We start from the raw sequence: 19290 nt of genomic DNA, 5'->3' as shown, positions 1-19290 counted from the left end.
CTGGCACCCCAATGGTGGAACAAGCTCCCTCACGACGCCTGTGACAGCGGAGTCAATCACTACCTTCCGAGACACCTGAAACCCCACCTCTTTAAGGGAAATACCTAGGGATAGGATAAAGTAATCCTTCAACCTTCCAACTCCCGTCCTTAAAAAATGTAGATGCACTCATTGTAAAGCGGTTGTTCCACTAGATATCATAAGGTGAATCCACCATTTGTAAGTCGCTTCTGGATAAGAGCGCCTGCTAAATGACTTAAATGTAATGTAAATGAGAACATGTTCTATCATAGGTAGCTCAAAAATTGATAAGAAATTACTACTTTGCTTTGTTTCTTGCGATTTTGTTTTTTGTTCTTCCTCCTGTACCCCTATTTTTACAGTACTGCACCCTGCATCTCACAAACTTGTCCTCTGTCTCTGTGCAGATATCCTAATTTCTGTTCTTTGTTGATATGAACCTGCAACCAGTCAAAAATCTATTATAGCCGCATTTGTAACAGTTTTTCTCAATTGTTTACACATTGACAAAATACTGGTACTTGAGACACACGACCAGCATGTAACTCATGCACCAACCCCTGAACCAAAGCTAGAGCTAAACTACAAGCACAATTCCTACTTTAGCACTCAAATTGCAGTTCTTAAAACACACTTTTTTCAAAACACTACACACAATTCTTTGCATTTGGCACAATTCTTCATGCAGAAAATTTTGTTTTCACAATGAACACACTGCCATTCAAATATGCACACTGACTCATGATATGGGCAAACACCTGTCACACAGTTATACAATTAGCAATCAGGAGCTTTAGCATAAAAGGGCAACAAGTAGAGCTTCTTCTGTTTTGGAGCAATGGATGCCAACATTGGAAACAGAGGCAGAGCCAGAGGAGTGAGAGGAAGAGGAGGAGGATTGGGAGTGACAAGGACAAGGATCGAGGACGAGGAAGGCCAAGGACCTGCACCCTGATGAGATCCGAGCCACTTTGGTTGGGATCATGTGGTCAACCATGGTCTAACAATGAGGAGGCTGGTCAAAGAGTACAGCCAAATTTGAGCAGGTACACTGTAGCATCCCAGAAAATAAAGGAAAGCCGCACACTCTAAGAGCTCAGATGCAAAAATTTAATCACAACGTTTCCGACAGCAGTGTTGTTCATCAGGGTATCATCAAACACTGCGAGATGAGTCATTTATATAGTGTCAAGAGACCCACAGGTGTTTAGTAATCATGGCCAAGTTTACCTAATATCAGGTTAACTCAAATATTTAAAAAAAATGGCATATAAAGAACATACAAAAAGACAAACAAATGGATAGCATACGATCATAGTATTTGTAGTCTAAAATGTATCTAACAAACAATTACAATGGCAAAATCACACTATCACAAAACTTTTCAAGGTCGTGTCTCGTTAAAAAAGACGCATTCTTGCTACCACTCACTCCGCTTATTCAAAGTGCTCTTGAACAAATTAAAGGAATCGCTCACAAACATTGGCACATTCTGAAATATGATGATAGTCCGGTAATGTATTTTCTGATCTTCCCTTGTCGTATTCTTCGCTGGGAAGAAATCTCAGAGACCAATTGGTACACCTGATTTACCACCCCAAGATATTCCTGAACAACGCTTCATTTGCGCCCCATACTGGATGGAAATTGCAAGTGTAATGGCTGTGCTCAATGTAATGGCACTTATAAATGTAGATCCTTCAAACACCCCCAAACAGGGAAATCTATCCCAATTAAAGGTGTTATTACGTGTTCCACTAAGGCAGTTATTTATCTTATAACTTGTCCTTGTGGTAAAAATTATGTGGGTAAAACAAAGCGTGAATTAAAAGTACGTATCTCAGGAGCATCAGAGCACCATTAGGTGCAAAACTTTAACTTACCCAGTTGCGGCCCACTTTTGAAGCAAAACCATCCGAGCTGCCTCTGCGTTATTGGTATTGAATATGTCACCCTCCCGAGGAGAGGGGGTGCATCTCGATACTTGATTGTTGAAACGAGAGGCTGCTCGGACTTTTAATTTTGTGCGACCCTTGCTCCCCCTTCGGTCTCAACACATTAGACTTTGATCTGAAGCCATTCTTGTGATAATTGCTATTTTGCCATTGTAATTTTGTTTGCTTGTTAGATACATTTTAGACTACAAATAATATGATCGTATGCTATCCATTTGTTTGTCTTTTTGTATGTTCTTTGTATGCCATTTTTTAAAATATTTGTTAACCAATGATAATATATCACAAGATTATAAACACCTTTGTGTGCCCTTGACACTATATAAAATGACTCATCTCGCAGTGTTTGATGATACTCTGATGAAGACAGCTTTGCTGTCGAAACGTTGGTGGACAAATTTTTGCATCTTGAGCTTCTAGAGTGCGGCTTCTTATTTTCTAGTGTTCTACTCCTAGCCAGCACTCCGCCTTTAAAGGTGCGCGCTTTTTTCTAGATTACACTGTAGCATCCATCATCTGGATATTCGAAATGAGAATAGGTAAGAAATCTACTCTCACTAGAAAAATTGCAGTATTGCATATCAATACAGTACTCAATGAGTACAGTAGTACAGTATTGCCTGTGGACTGTTCTGTGACTGTAAAAATAAAGTATGTTTCAAAGTATTTGGGAACTGTATTCACTTATTTACAGTATTTTACTATTTGTTCGCAGAGCTGAAAGATTACCAACACAAGGTGGTCGGGAACGTGCTCTGTCCCCTGAACAGGAAACTGAAATCATGAACTATGGTTCCTAGGAAAATAACGCCTATAACATTACGGCAAATACAAAGAAAAATAATAGAAAACAATGAGATATTTCAAAATATTGATAGGGTAAGCTTATCAACACTGGACTGTGTCTGGCGAGAAATAATCTTTGGATGAAGCAGGTTACAGGGTGCCATTTGAATGCAATTCAGAAAGAGTCAAAGAATTGCGAAGTATAACTAAGTAAGTGAGTCCTATACAATCCCACAATTTGATGCCTACTCAACCTATAAATTATACATATTTCTAGTATTTAGAACTCATAATGATTGGTGTTTCTCAACAGTTGAAGGACCCCACCCCTAATGGTCTTACTTCTGATATGTTCATGTGTGTTCTGGGAGAGTCCCTTGAGCCAGAGGGTGGCTGCAGTGGAGCACCCAGTTCATCTTTCATTGATGAGGCTGGATTCAACCCCACAAAAAGACGAAGAGGGGAAGGAATGTCATCGGCTAGCGTACCATTGTTCAAGTCCCTTGCCAGCGGGAGGGAACATCACAATGTGTGCAGCGATTACCCACCACGGCGTCATCCATCACCATGCTACCCTTGGCTTGCTTACAACACCGCCCATCTGATCACATCTCCTTGACACCCACACAACACACTCATTCCACCGACCAGTGTAGAGGCCCAGAGCAGCTCAGGTACGCTTGTCATTTGGGAAGCTCAAGCTTCCACAGGGCTGCGGTTGACCTGTACTGCCCAGCCACGCTTTTTAGTTGTTTATCTCCTCCCATGACTCTCTTGGTAGTCCCCTAACCCCGCTGAGGAATTTTTTTCTGCCTGGAGATGGAAAGTGTATGACCGAAATCCACAAATCGCAGTATACCTCTTCTCTCTCCAAAGCTATGGAAGTCGCATGTGGAGATATAGCAGCTGATGCTTTTCATGGCTGGAATCGCTACGCTAGGCTTGATATTTCCCCCGCTGCTTGGCTATAGGAAAACATTAAGCTTGTGATGTGTGGATGAGGTGCTGTGGCCAGACCGCTAATATAGAAGAGAGGATGCAGCATATATATATATATATTTTACTGTAACTGTATACATTCAATTCTTCTGTTTTGTATGTAGCATCTCACTGTATGTGCAACTTTGAAGTTGGCTGGGAATGGGATGTACACTCGGATTGTTTTTGTGGGAAAAATAAAATATATTTGATACCGTGTAGTTTGTCTGTTCTGAGTATAAAAACAATATTCTCAAATATTTTTACAACACACTTATGTATGTACTGTCTGTAGTAATGGCAACACTGAACCAAAAGAAGGCTTCAAGTCATTATGGATGGAATGGAGAAGAAGTGTTTTCCCATTCATCATAGTGTTTTACATTGGCACATCAGTGTTCAACTGGTTCTTATAAAATGTCTAATATTCATATGATGGTTTGTGTGTGGCTATTTGAAAGCAAAATACCATTTTGATAAGAACTAACATTGTTTTGAATGTAAAGTTTCATTTTGCTGGAGAATTGGGGGGTTTTGCCCATTGTGTGTGTGTTTTTTGATTTGTGTGTAGAGTTCTGAGAATATGAGGCATGCTTTCAGAAAATGTGTGTAAACAATCGAGAAAAACTGTAATAAATGGAAAGCACAATGTTCAGGGCCATTGATGTTAAATCACTCCTGTGTGATGGGACTGTGTTGGAGTCCTTGTGGAGAGTGTGGTAGGGCTTCAACACAGAGATGTAGTACACTAACACTCAGCATCACTACTCTTACCATTTGTCCTCAAATGTTCTTACTCTCAAGTGCAAACATTGTCAATGTTAAAATACATTTGATTAATATTGCCCTCTCCCCTTGGTGTTCAAAGAGCTTTATGTTGATTATGTGCAGAACTTGTTCTATTAAAATGTGTCCGTTCTGTAGAGACTAGGACAATATAGGAAACATATTTGTTCAAATAACTTGTTTGACAAAGTTAAACCAACTCGCAAGAGAAGCCTGCAGGGTTTGAAAAGTAAGCCGAACGGTCCGGTATGGAGGACAGGCAAAATAAATAGTGGGGTTACAGTTTTACACCCATACTGGTAAAAACATTGAGCCTATCACAATAATTAAAACAAAGATGCTAAACTGTAAGCTTACACTATTATTATCATTACGTCATGTCAGTCACATGAAAAATGTGTAAATGGACTTGAAAACGTGTGGAAATACACTACAAAATTTGCTAAGACAGAGATGAGTGGCTCGAGGAGCGAGAGCATTATGCGGACAGCAGTGGATACGCATCAATTCAGGTTACAAGTGTAGGCCTATTTGACAATCACCAAAATGTGTCATTCATAACATTTTGTGACAGATGTATCTTTCCATTCATCAAATATCGGGTGCACAGTGCACTCTATGGATGTGGGAATAATGCTCTGGTGAACCCTAAAGTGAGCAGGTAGCCAGGCTTTACAGGAGCAGCATTGTGAAGGGATTGTTTGATAATCAGATGAAACAAATCATAACTAGTTGTGTTAAATGCCACATGAATAGGATTGTATTTCTAAAACAACAAATCTTTACTATTAGCCAACAAAGATCCATTAAATGAATAATTCTATGATTAGGCCCATACAATTTTTTTAGCTAAGTATGTCACGACTTCCGCCTGCTTGTTTGGGCGGCATTCGGCGGTCGACTCACCGGTCTTCTAGCCATCGCTGATCAACCTTTCATTTTCCATTGGTTTGGTTTTGTTTTCTTACACACCTGGTTTTCAGTCCCCAATTACATGTTCATGTATTTAACCCTCTGTTTCCATGTGTTTTGTGTGTGATTGTTTTTATGTTCATGTGTGTTCATGATGGTTGCTTTTTTGACGAAAAGTGCTAGCTTTCACCCAGTGCTAAATATTTAAGCTTGTATTTGGTCGTAAGTGTATTTGTTACCTTGTGCCTTTATTTTGAGTAAAAAGTACGTTGCTCACTCATTCTGCTCTCCTGAGCCTGACTTCATGCACCAGCTACACCCACTTCTGACAGTAAGTGAGGCACACACATAGGAGGTTAAAGAAGCTAAATCTACATTCACTCCTGGAAGCCTGGTGAAAAGGTATCTACAGACAGCTACCCCTACACCAGGAAGTAAAACACAGTCTGATCAAGAGCAGACACTCCAGATGGTTCTGATCCACTCTCCCTGTAAAAACCAAATCAAATTAAAGTCGGATTCAGGACACCGGAAGTAGTGTGAGGAATACAGCCTGGTGTCTTTTTAATAATAAAAAAACAATGCTCTTTAACTCTGCAGTGTTAATTAAATGTAGATTTCACTGAGTGAAGAGAGGGGGCACCAGTGCGCTGGGAAATTTTTTTACGCCACCTCAACACTACTCAGAGGATTTGTTTTAGTTAATCGCCTGTTTTTTTTTTTAGAAACTCAACAAATGTACACAGCGCCAGCCCATCACCAGCAGGTAGTTTCTCCTGGAAGAAACCCTTTACAGGAGTAAGTGCTTAGTTTTTCAAAGACGCCAGTGCTGTGTGCTAATGCTACAACTGGACAGATGTGGTGGAGCTCTTCAATGCTTATCTGGTTATTAGCAACAGTATTATGGAACCTACAGAGGTGGTCAATTGCCGCTTGAAAAGTTGTAGCCACCCTTTCCCAGCAGAGAAAGCACCAGATTCCTCCTAAACCTGAGATATTTTCCTCATCTCATCTTTCTCCATCAATGTAGTGGGCAGGTCGCTGACCACAGGAGAAAAAGGCGTGAAGAGAGAAAGAAAACTGTCATCCTGCTTGTCTGAGTGTGAAAAGAGTAGCGTTTGTCTGTCAGCTCCAGCCCCCAGGCCCACCTCAGGCCCCCAAGGGCCCGCAATCCCTGACAGTCCCCTGTTCTGGTCTCCCCACTCTCCTGGAAGATTCAAACAGCGCTGTTCCCAGACATAGTTCTGGTTATTATTTTCCCTGTCCTTAACCAAAACATCCATTATGGGAAATGCCAGGACGACCGTGCCCTTTCAGCGGAGTTGGTGTCATAGCTCAGATGGAGACAATGGCAAACGTAACACACGTTGATTCAGGACTGATTAGAGTGACTGTTCTTTAAACCAATCACACAGCCTAGTGATGTGAGGAAAGGAAGAGAGGGAGAGGAGAGGGAGAGACCCTGACGCCATCTGGAGGCTATTTGGTCAAGTTGGCGAGAAAAATAACAGGCAGAACCAGAGGAAAAATAAGGGTTGAGACGTGGAGAAGAGGGAGCAGGAGAAGATTCAAGCTGTCTTCTGAGGTTGGGCTGGTCCAGTTGGAGTGAGAAATTACAAGAAAACATGACTCAGAATACAACAGGAGACATTAATTTTACCAGCCTGGCTTTCTTATCTCTCTCTACACACACACACACACACACACACACACACACACACACACACACACACACACACACACACACACACACACACACACACACACACACACACACACACACACACACACACCAACCAGTTGGTCAAGTGAGTCTCTCTGGGGTGGAGGCATAGATGTGTGGACACACCTGCTTAAGAAAGTGTTTTGGATGGGGTATATTTGGTGGTATTGATACACCATTAAGCCTCCATATCAACATATTTTACCTCTACTTCCACTCTCAATTTAACTCCTAGAGAGAAGCATCATTCTAATACAAACGGACACAGAGAGAAACAGAGAGAGGAGGAGAGAGTGAAGACACAGAGACCACAGGAGAGTGAGGGAGAGAGGCAGAGAGACAGAAAGAGAGCGAGAGAGAGAGAGTAATTGAAAATTGGAGAGAGAGCAGGTGAAAGAGAGAGACAATAGGGGGAGAGAGAGACACACATAGAGAGAGAGAGAGAGAGAGAGAGAGACTGTTTATTCAGTCAGATGTTCTAACGTGGCTGGAATAGATTTGATTTGAGGAGGCTGCCTCTGGGATCATGGGAGCCTGGATGTGTGTGCATGCGTGTGCGGTGCATTACAATGTGCTAAACTATCATCATTATCAAGGTTGCATCATTCCTAAGCCTACCCAAAACTATTATTATCAAACTCCCTTACATAGCGAAAGGGAACTAGGCGATAACAGTGAAAAGGAGAATACCTTAAGACAGAACAGTGCAGGTTTCACTTTAGGTTATCATTCTCATCACCTTTTTAACAAATCCTTTTTATTAGAAGGAAATGTCTGTTTCGATATACTTACTGTCTCCTACAACAGCTCTTTACACTATTCTAAATTACTCGCTTTACACAAACAGTAAATGCAGAAATGTTTCTACAACCAGATTTCTGTACCTGTCTCTCTCACTCACCACATCTCTCTTTCTTGGCTCAACCTTCTCTCTCCAGATAGCTTTTGTGAATGTGAACAACAGTGTAAAGAAAGTGTGTGACTACTAGCAGGTATAGGCTGTGGCCCATTATTTCAAACAGGCGAGTAACTTTCGCACTACGTCCCCAAAGCAAGCACACTCTATATGCAAAGCAGATGCATGCAGTTAAAGAAACTGGCACAGAGTGATTATATTTAGAATTTCAATTTCCTTGGTCACCGAGATAAGGGATGGAGACTGCAGCGATCAGGCATGAATAGAGAGATGAGAATGGAGCCACAGGCCTACACAAAAAGACACACACTAGCTAGGTGTCCATCCAATTGAAGATTGTAGATTTTCATGCCAATATTCTAAAATCTTGCATAAAAACAATATGCGCATTTTCCTCACCAGACATGTGTTTCCATCAAATAGACTTGTTGCGATAAAAAACTGTGTATGATGACATAGTGCACATAAAAATAACTTTTGTGGTTAAATTCTATTTACACGTTAAATGGGTTTCCCCATCATACAACTCTACTGATAGTTTTGTCACCAAAAACATTTCCTATGTTACATAGCCTAATGTGTGTCACGCCCTGGTCAGTATATGGTTAATTGTTATTGTTAGTTTGGTCAGGACGCGGCAGAGGGTATTTGTTTTATGTGGTTCGGTTGGTGTTTTGGTAAAAGGGTGTTTGGATTTAGTATTTCCGGTTTTTTTTGGTTTGCGGTCTATGTTTATGTATTTCATGTGTGTAGTCTAGTAAGTGTGTTTCTAATGTAGAGTTATTGGGGGTGGATCACTCAACTGAAGGCAGCTGTGTGGTGTTGCCTTTGGATTGGAAGTCCTATATTAGTTGGGTGTGTTTTGTCTGTGTGTTTGTGGGAGATTGTTCTGTGTTTAGCCTAAGTTTCTGCCAGACTGTCTGTGGATCGTTCACCTTCTTGTTTGTTGGTTTTGTGTTCATTTTGATTTAATAAATGTTCAAAAAATGAACAAACACAGTCCTGCTGCATTTTGGTCCTCCTTAATCGACGATAACCGTGACAATGTGCCCACTCTGGTCTTGGCATGTGCGCCTAGCTAACAGCTGATGCAGATACAGTGAGGGCAGGCTACACACATATTATGCATATTATTATGGACAAAATAGAGAAATATTTGTCAAACGGCAGCCAATGAATGTCAACAAAATAAGATCCTCAATATTTATTGTAAAATTTTGGAGTATCAAGCTCCCTTCATTGTGCACTTTCACCACCAAGTACAAAAAGAAGAAAAAATGTTTTGTATGAAATGAAAATGAAATGTATGCATTCACTACTGTAAGTCGGCTCTGGATAAGAGTGTCTGCTAAATGACTAAAATATAAATTGTAAAATGCATGTGAAGTTCATCATAACATATATCATCTGTAAGCTGGGCAAACTGTATGCTTCCCAAGTCGTAGTGGGGAGCCCCAACACAAATATATCATTGCGTTGACTCCAAGTTTACTTTGATATATTATACATCAATATTTGAGCATAAAGGTGTTTCCACCGACTTTTCTCACATAATGAATTTTACTGACACAAAAAGATCCCACCTTGTCTAGAATATTTGGTTCTGCCTTACTTAGCAAAGCTTACCGTCAAATTTGTTGTTTCCATCAGGCTCTGACATTTTTTATCCGACATGTACTTTACATGAAAATGTTGGATGGAAACCTGGTTACACACACACACACACACACATACACACACACACACACACACACACACACACACACACGAAAGACACAAACACACTCTAGGCCCACACAAATAGACAAACAAGTCCACTTATTACGTACACACATAGACAAAGACAGTATAAAGGCTTTGGAATATCTGGGTACTGCCCTCATACACTGACCACACACATTCGTACCTACACACATACAGACACTCACATACACACTGTCTACCAAAGGGATGACTGTGACCTTTGCCCTCACAATCTCTGAAACATTTTCCGTGGCGCATCTTCGCTCTCCTGTTGGAAGGAGTGTAATCCCAGCAGGGGGTGGTCTCAGTGGGCGTCATGCTTATAGGAGCACAAGCGTGTACGCCCCTCATATTTGTCCTCTTTCAAACATTTTCAAATGTTAAACTAATTATTAAACTTTACACTGGAGCAAAGAGATGTGCTAGCGAGGGCGCTAGATAATCTAGTGCAGGGGTGTCAAACTCATTCCTTGGCGGGCCTAGTGTCTGCAGGTATTTCTTTTTTTCTTTTAATTAAGACATTAGACAACCTATTGCGGGAGTTCCTTACGAATTAGTTACCTTAATTCATCAATCAAGTGCAAAGGAGAGTGAAAACCCACAACCCACTTGGCCCTCCGTGGGAATGAGTTGGAAAACGGTGCTCTAGTGCCATGCAGTATCATCAGCAGAGGGAGATAGAGTGACACATAGCTTTTGGATTTGATTTTAGCTGTTCGGGTAATGAGCAGGAAGTATGTTTGTAAAATTAAATTTGATCAAGCTATGTAACCTATTGATTCCTTCTTGATGAATAAATAAAACAAAATTTTGGTTTTTCTCTAATCACTAGCCACCCTAACAATTTTATGAAAGTTGGCTTTAGCTAGCCAGCTACATAGGTTCCTAATCTCCCAACCTTACTAGCAGTGACAACAATTATTGGGTAATGATACTATATACCAGTGTGGCCAGTTGTAATAGCTCCTATTAACATAAAAGTTCTTAAAAAATCCCTATGTGCATCATTAATTAAATGAGGTAAATATACATATTTTTTTACATAGAAATTAGGCATAATGATTATAGCTCTGGCTGGCTGAATTGGTTAGAAAATACAGGACCACTTACCCTTAAGCGTACTTCATACCCCCTCTAAAATAATGGGTGCATAGCGCCCCTTAGCGATCCTGGACGAGATGGGACACCAGTCACAAAGAGCAAGGCACGCTTAACATTCACCAGGAGGAGGCCTTTTAGCCAGGGTCCTCCTCGCAGAAGGAGAGCCTGAAGGGACACCAGGGCCTGGGTTACTCTCCTCCGTCCATGTCCACCTTTATCTCTGTCTTTTTCTCTCTCTCTTTTACTCACTGCCTCCTTTCTCTGGAACCCAAACATCTTCCTGATGTTTCCATTCCACTTAGATACTGTAGACTACCATTTATTTAATTACTAAAGCACGTAAAAATGCAATGAATTGAAGTTGAAGGCCATAATAGAGGGACCATAACTATTACATTATAGCGGAGAGAGAGGGGGAGTTAAAAAGAGACAGGGGAGGCAGAGAGAGTGGGAGGGGGGAATTCTGAGTAGGGCATTTTATCACTGACAGGTCTATACTAACACATTCAAACATTTGGTAGACTACAATGAAAAAACCATCTTCTGGCTTCTCAATCCTCACTCTCTCCTCTCCACCATCTCATAATTTCCACCTCTATTTCTCCCCTGCCATCTTGTATTCTGCATTTTCCCCCAGTGTCTCTGCTCTAACATAACAGCATTTAACTGTCAGATAAGTTACAAAATATGCACAATGAATTATACAAACCACCAAAAAATACAACTGCAGAGAAACACACAAGGTTCCTGCTTTATTTCTAATTTATCATCCTCCAAAGCGGAGACAGAGAGCTAATAACAGCTACTTATAAATAAGGCTACGCATCCTGGCTCCTACTAAATATTCAGAAATATTGTTCTGATACTTCATCAGGGTTTTTCAGGGTTTATCATGACTATATCAGGCATCCATACACACGGACACATCCATATGAGTCCATCTTCCGTCATTTCATTACTCATCAAATGACAGCAAAGTAACCACGTTACACTAGCACCACCAACCGGCCAAGTTGGCAAACAACATAAACCTCCCTCTGCGTCACTCTCTCTCCCTTCCCTTCGTCCTAAAAGCTATTATTCTTTTCTCTTCTCTCTTTCTCCTTTGTCCGCTTCGCTCTTTCTCTCGCTCCATCAGACTGTCTCTCTCTTACCCTGGCATATCTGTCTCTATCTCTCAGGTTGGGGTGAGAGAAAGGTAAAAGTGGGTAGAGAGGAAGTAATAGTAGAGGGGTTAAGTGCTAATGTATACAGGTTATATAGAGAGCCAAGTCACACGATAAAGTCACACTCCCACTATATAAAAACTGCCATGTCTTTTTTACAGTCAGGAACAAGTCTTAATGCTACTATGTAGGTGTGTGTTGTTAGTGTTCTTATGCAATACTAACAAGTAATTGTTCAAATATATCTTTCAAGCACAAAATCTCAAACTAGTGCTTGGTAATTGATCACAGCCAGTTAACATCTTTTTCGGGGGGGTATATGCACACCTACATAACGTTCTATTTTTGTGATAATCCATTAATGTAACATATCATCTAATTAAATACTTAGTTACTATATCAACACCAATTTTGGTATCATTTGATTAATATTTCACCATGAAAATCCAAGAGATGTAACGGAGTTACATGGTAACACAGTGACAAATGTGCAAAATAGCATATTTGCAATACAAGTTATCTGTGGATATGTATTTTTAGGACAATTTCCTGATGCAAAATGTTGTATCTATCATGGAGCCATATAAGTCATAAAATGCGCCACAAATGATTAAAGTAAGATGAATTGTTGTTTTGTTTCTGGGCTGCTGTGACTATCACCCACCACTATGTAATTTTTTTGCATGACAGATACAGTATATTTCAAATCACATCAAATGTATTTATATAGCCCTTCTTACATCCAGCTGATATATCAAAGTGCTGTACAGAAACTCAGCCCTAAAACCCCAAACAGCAAGCAATGCAGGTGTAGAAGCACGGTGGCTAGGAAAATCTCCCTAGATGCCCAAAACCTAGGAAGAAACCTAGAGAGAGAAACCAGGCTATGAGGGGTGGCCAGTCCTCTTCTGGCTGTGCGGAGTGGAGATTATAACAGAACATGGCCAAGATGTTCAAATGTTCATAAATGACCAGCATGGTCAAATAATAGTAATCACAGTGAACAGGTCAGGGTTCCATAGCACTTGAGCCAGGGCAGTTAAAACTGGCAGCAGCACGACCAGGTGGACTGGGGACAACAAGGAGTCATCATGCCAGGTAGTCCTGAGGCATGGTCCTGGGGCTCAGGTCCTCCAAGAGAGAAAGAAAGAAAGAGAAAGAATTAGAGAGCATACTTAAATTCCCCACAGGACACCGAATAAGACAGGAAGAAATACTCCAGATATAACAGACCAGCCCTAGCCACCCACACACAAACTACTGCAGCATAAATGCTGGAGTTGAGACAGGGAGGTGTCAGAGACACCTAATGCCCCATCGATGATACCCCCCGAGGACCCAGGAGCCAAACAGGCCAGGATATAACCCACCCACTTTGCCAACTAGCCCCACACCACTTATTTGAACATTACTTGTGGTATTGCGTTAAAGAACTAACAAATACCTTCAAATACATATATAGCATTAAAGATTTGGCCCTGATTATAAAAAAAACATCTGCACATATTTTCTATGATGGGAGTGTCACTCCGTTGCCACATGGCCTTGCCAAGGTCTCAAGGAGCCAGGCAGAAAGCCTCAACTGTAGCGCAGTCAAATCAAATCAAATGCATTATTTAGTCATGTGCGCCAATACACCAGGTGTAGTAACCTTACAGTGAAATGCTAACTTAGGGCCCTAACCAACAATGCGTTATTGTGGATAAGAATCAGAAATAAAAGTAACAGTATTAACAGCAGTAAAATAACAATAGCGAGACTATATTCAGAAGTGCCAGTAGAATCAATGTGCGGGGGCATCGGTTAGTTGAGGGTAATATGTACATGTAGGTAAAGTTAGAAGTTATATGGGCCCTGCTCTTCTTATTAAATTGAAGACCAGGATTCACATCTCCCTGTATACACATGTCAAAAAGTAAACCGATCTCTTGAAGAGCAATACAGCACAAGGGGAGGTATTCACATCATCAATATCCTAACATTCATCGGCTGGGTGCACTACACTAACAACACTACACAAGACCCAACAACACCCAACACACACAAACCAACACTACACAACACCACAAAATCAAGCGACAAAATCATACAACCACACCACAACCACAGCACCACACTGCATGTTTGTTGTCATGTAGAGAGAAGAAGAGCACTTGATCTTAGCCACTTAGATCACACTCTGTAGCAAGACAGCTAATGACATTCCACTCTCATTTTCCAACACAAATTAATCTCTACCCTGTTGATAAATTGAAAAAGAGACCCAAATCCTTTGGGTGGATTTAATAACACACTCATTAGCAGGCACCAACAGGGCAGAACTGCAAATTGAGGCAACACCTGATTAGCAGCCAATTAACAAAGCCAGAGCCTGTTAATTCTCCCCTACTTTAACAAGGATCAGGATGTAAAACATGGGGCATGATGGCAGGGAGAGCCCACTCTCTCCTCTCCCTGTTGGGGAAGTAAGAGAAGAGAGAAGACTGAGAGAACTAAAGAAGGGCTGTGAGAGACTGGTAGACAGTAGCTTGGCAGTGCTGAGTAAAATGGCTGGCATTGAGTCCAACTGTACTGCTGTATGTGATGGTTCTACTGCTCATAGGGGCGTAATAATAAGGCTTTCTGTGGGAGTGCAGTGTGCTATCCAGTGGCTTTTGCACTGGCTGGGCAGGGACTGTTCTCTGGTGATGCCAGGAAGACGTCCTGGCCTGTAGAGATACTGGTTAACAGGGCTGAGTAAATAAAAGCAGCAGTTTATTCATCTGTTTTTAAAGGTACAAAATCAATAATATCACAGTGCCACTGCAAAACACTTTGTGATATCATTCACTTTTATAGTGGTGATGAGTATCAAGCTTACTGGAGAAAATGCACAATTCACATAGGACTGTCTTAGAAGTATTAGTTAAACTGTTAAACTGTAAATGTATTATCACTTCCATCTAAATTCAACAAGTAGTGATCCCACTTTGTACACAAAACAACCAAAATGTGTGACTTTCCACTTATTAATGTTGAATACTTGTGAACAGAAACATTGCTGCCAAGCTGTATCAAAAATAGATTTTTCAACATCAAACCTTGGTTCAACTCACCACATGAGGCTGCTTTGTAAACGTAAATCTTATTTTACTACACAGAAAATCTTACTGAAAGTACACTTGGCAACAAACAACTACAAATAATGAATTGTTCCTTGTTGACAAGAACCCTTTATCTAACTAATTGAAACTTTTGGTCCCACTTTAACTGTCTGGGTAGGGGGCAGTATTTTCACGGCCGGATAAAAACGTGCTTGATTTAAACTGGTTTACTACTCTTGCCCAGAAATGAGAATATGCATATTATTAGTAGATTTGGATAGAAAACACTCTGAAGTTTCTAAAACTGTTTGAATGGTGTCTGATTATAACAGAACTCATATGGCAGGCAAAAAACAGAGAAAATTCCAAGCTAGGAAGTGTCCTGTGACAATTTGTAGTTCTCCTTTTGCTTCTCTATCAAAACTACAGAATCTGTGGGGTTACGTGGAACACTTTCTAGGCTTCCATTGGCTCTCCTCAGAAGCCTTCAGAAAACGTATTGAGTCGTCTCCTGTCTCTAGGCAGAGTATAGCAACTCGGTTTGTCAGTGGACTGCCTGGTGACTAAGAGATTGAAAATGTGTGCGTTCACGAGACCACACCATTTTTTTCTTTTTGAATGAATACACTATTGTCCGTTGGAATATTATCGCTATTTTATTAGAAAATACCATAAAAATTGATTTTAAACACGCGTTTGACATGCTTCTAAGTACCGGTAATGGAACATTTTGAATTTCTTTGTCTCGATATGCTCAGCGTATGCTACCCCTTTGGATAGTGACCTGAATGCCACGAACAAAAGCGGATGCATTTGGACACTATGGATTATTTGGAACAAAAACAACATTTCTTGTGGAAGTAGCACATCCTGGGAGTGCATTCTGACGAAGAACAGCAAAGGTAATACAATTTTCCTAATACTCAAATCTGAGTTTAGTGTGCCCCTGAACTTGGCGGGTGTCCAATTAGCTAGCCCGTGGATGGCACGAGCTTTGTACTCAGAATATTGCAAAAATGTGCTTTACGAAAAGCTATTTCGAATCGGACATAAGCGATTGCATAAAGGAGTTCTGTATCTATCATTCTTATAATAATTGGTATGTATTTTGTCAACGTTTATCATGAGTAATTTTGTAAATTCACCGGAAGTTTTTGCTTTGGGAATGCGTCTCTGAACATCACACGCCAATGTAAAAAGCTGTTTTTGGATATAAATATGAACTTGATTGAACAAAACATCATGTATTGTATAACATAATGTCCTAGGGAGTGTCATCGATGAAGATCATCAAAGGTTAGTGCTGCATTTAGCTGTGTTTTGGGTTTTTGTGACATATATGCTTGCTTGAAAAAATGGCTGTGTGGTTTATGTCTATGTACTCTCCTAACAATCTAATGTTTTGCTTTCCACCAGTAAAGCCCTTTTGAAATCGGACAATGTGGTTAGATTAACTAGAAGTCTTATCTTTCAAATGGTGTAAGTCGTGTGTTTGAAATATTGAAATTATTGTGCATTTTTGAGGTTTTTGTATTTCAAGCCACGCTCTTCCAGTAGCTGTTGAAATAAGTGGGACGCTTAACGTCCCATCCTACCCGAGACAAGGTTAATAATATTTACATACTGTTTTACCCACTAATTTTATATGTATATACTGTATTCTATTCAAGGCTTATCCTATATATCTACTGTTGTACACAACTTTTCTATTCATATACTGTCTATACACATACCATTATATATATGTGTGCTGTTTATATACACTACCATTCGAAAAGTTTAGGGTCACTTAGAAATGTCCTTGCTTTTGAAAGAAAAGCACATTTTGTCCATTAAAATAACTTATCAAATTAATCAGAAATACAGTTTAGATATTGCATGTTGTAAATGACAATTTTAGCTGGAAACAGCAGATTTTTTGAGGAATATCTACATAGGCCCTCTATTAGCAACCATCCTCCTGTGTTCCAATGGCACGTTGTGTTAGCTTAATCCAAGTTTATCATTTTAATGTACTTGTCCTCTTGCTCAGTTGTGCACCGTGGCCTCCCACTCCTCTTTCTATTCTGGTTAGAGCCAGTTTGGCGCTGTTCTGTGAAGGGAAGTAAAGGTTGCACAGTTGTACGAGATCTTCAGTTTTCTTGGCAATTTCCGCATGGAATAGCTCTTCATTTCTCAGAACAAGGAAATAGACTGATCTAAAAGTTCTTTGTTTCTGGCCATTTTGAGCCTGTTGCAAATTGTTAATATGTTAATGTTTGTAAAATTACATACTTATATTCCGGACTCTGCAACATTGCTCGTTATTCGACACTCTGACATTGCTCGTTATTCGTTATTTTTGGGATTTGTGTGTTTTGTTTTGTTAGGGTATTACTGCACTGTTTGTGCTAGAAACATAAGCTTTTTCCCTGCACCTGTGATAACATCTGCAAAATATGTGTGTTACAACCAATGAAATTTGATTTGATTAGTCTAATATTACATATTTCTCAGAGTGTGTCTGTAAACATTCTCCTACAGTGGAGAAATCTCTGATACAGACACACAGACTAGAAGCTCCTCTCCCTGGTGAACTGCTAGTGTGAACATGGACCCTATCAGCTGTGTGTGCCCAGTCCAGTCCCTGTTCTGTAGTCAGCTCAGTCTCTGAGCCTGAAGAAGGAATTACACTAATACTCCATCACTGTCCTGTCCTCTCTCTTCCCTCCTCTCCAGTGTACAGACATACCTCCTCAGCCCTCGCAGGTCAGTCTTCATCACTCTGGTCTTCATGACAACGCTGGTGACTCACGATGAATGAGCGCTGGGCGTACAGGTACCTGGGAGGCGCCCCGCCTACCATCGGCAGCCTTCATGAGATCTGGCAGGATGTCCGGGACCACACACTGCTCCACCAGGAAGACTGCAGCAGAGCAACCAATAGCAGGGCCCAGCCCAGGGAACCCATGACAAAAGGAGGAGCCCAGGCATGGAAGTCATCGGCTGATCTCCACCCGGTGCTGGTAGGTGAAGAGGACCAGCTGAGGAGGAAGAAGAATCCTAGAGAGAGACAGAGAGGGAGTGAGAAAGAGAAGAGCGTTGGGTCAGTCAAGTCATCATCGGTAGATAGGAGTCTAAGGAGTCTAGACAGAGGAATCTGAGTGTTTACTGAAGGCAATACACAGGCAATCCATCTTCACTAATATACCTGTGTGAAAACACTCAACAAAAGCTCCTCCACCATAAAATAGGAGTGAGCAGAAAAGAAAGTAGATTAACATAAGCAGTGACAGGAAAGGGGAAATGTTCTCTGAAAAACATGTTTTGTATTGTATAAAGCAACATAGATAGAATGCTTGCAGGATGTCAAATCAATGCGTCAAACCACAACAGGTACCTTACGTGAAATGTTTACTTTTACAAGCCCTGACCAACAATACAGTTAAAAATATATATATTTATAAAAAATAAAAAATAAGAATAAGAAATAAAAGTAACAATTAAAGAGAAGCAGGGAAAAGAACAATAGCGGTGGGCTAGTATACAGAGGGTACCGGTTAGTCAAGGTAATTGAGATTTGGGGATAGAAGCTGTTTAGGAGCCTCTTGGACCAAGACTTGGCACTCACTTGCCATGCGGTAGCAGAGAGAGAACAGTCTATGACTCAGGTGGCTGGAGTCGATTTGACAATTTTTAGGGTCGTCCTCTGACACCCCATGTTATAGAGGTCCTGATGTGGGGAAGCTTGGCCCCAGTAATGTACTGGGCCAGCGTTCTACCCTCTGTAGCGCTTGCGTGTCGGAGGCTGAGCAGTTGCCTACCAGGCAGTGATGCAACCAGTCAGGATGCTCTCGATGATGCAGCTGTAGAACCTTTTGAGGATCTGAGGACCCATGCCAAATCTTTTAAGTCTCCTGAGTGGGGAGTTAGTTTTGTCGGTACCCTATTCCACGACTGTCTTGGTGATGCTTGGACCATGTTAGTTTGTTGGTGATGTGGACATCAAAAAAGGAACTTGAAGCTCAAACTGCTTCACTACAGCCCCCGGCCGATGAGAATTGAGGGAGAGTTGTCCTGGCACCACACGGCCAGGTCTCTGACCTCCTCCCTATAGGCTGTCTCGTCATTGTCTGTGATC

At 40.9% G+C, this 19290-nt stretch overlaps 1 pseudogene; it reads right to left on the bottom strand.

The window, feature by feature from the left end:
* The window catches only part of LOC123724582 (V(D)J recombination-activating protein 1-like), a 32460-nt pseudogene extending 14515 nt beyond the window's left edge, over nt 1-17945 (bottom strand).
* Nucleotides 17946-19290: the final 1345 nt, after the last annotated feature.

Source organism: Salmo salar, chromosome ssa10, assembly GCF_905237065.1.
Source record: "Salmo salar chromosome ssa10, Ssal_v3.1, whole genome shotgun sequence".
Taxonomy (NCBI): domain Eukaryota; kingdom Metazoa; phylum Chordata; class Actinopteri; order Salmoniformes; family Salmonidae; genus Salmo; species Salmo salar.
Note: the sequence above shows the minus strand (reverse complement) of the source record. Positions and strands in the feature narration are given on the sequence as shown.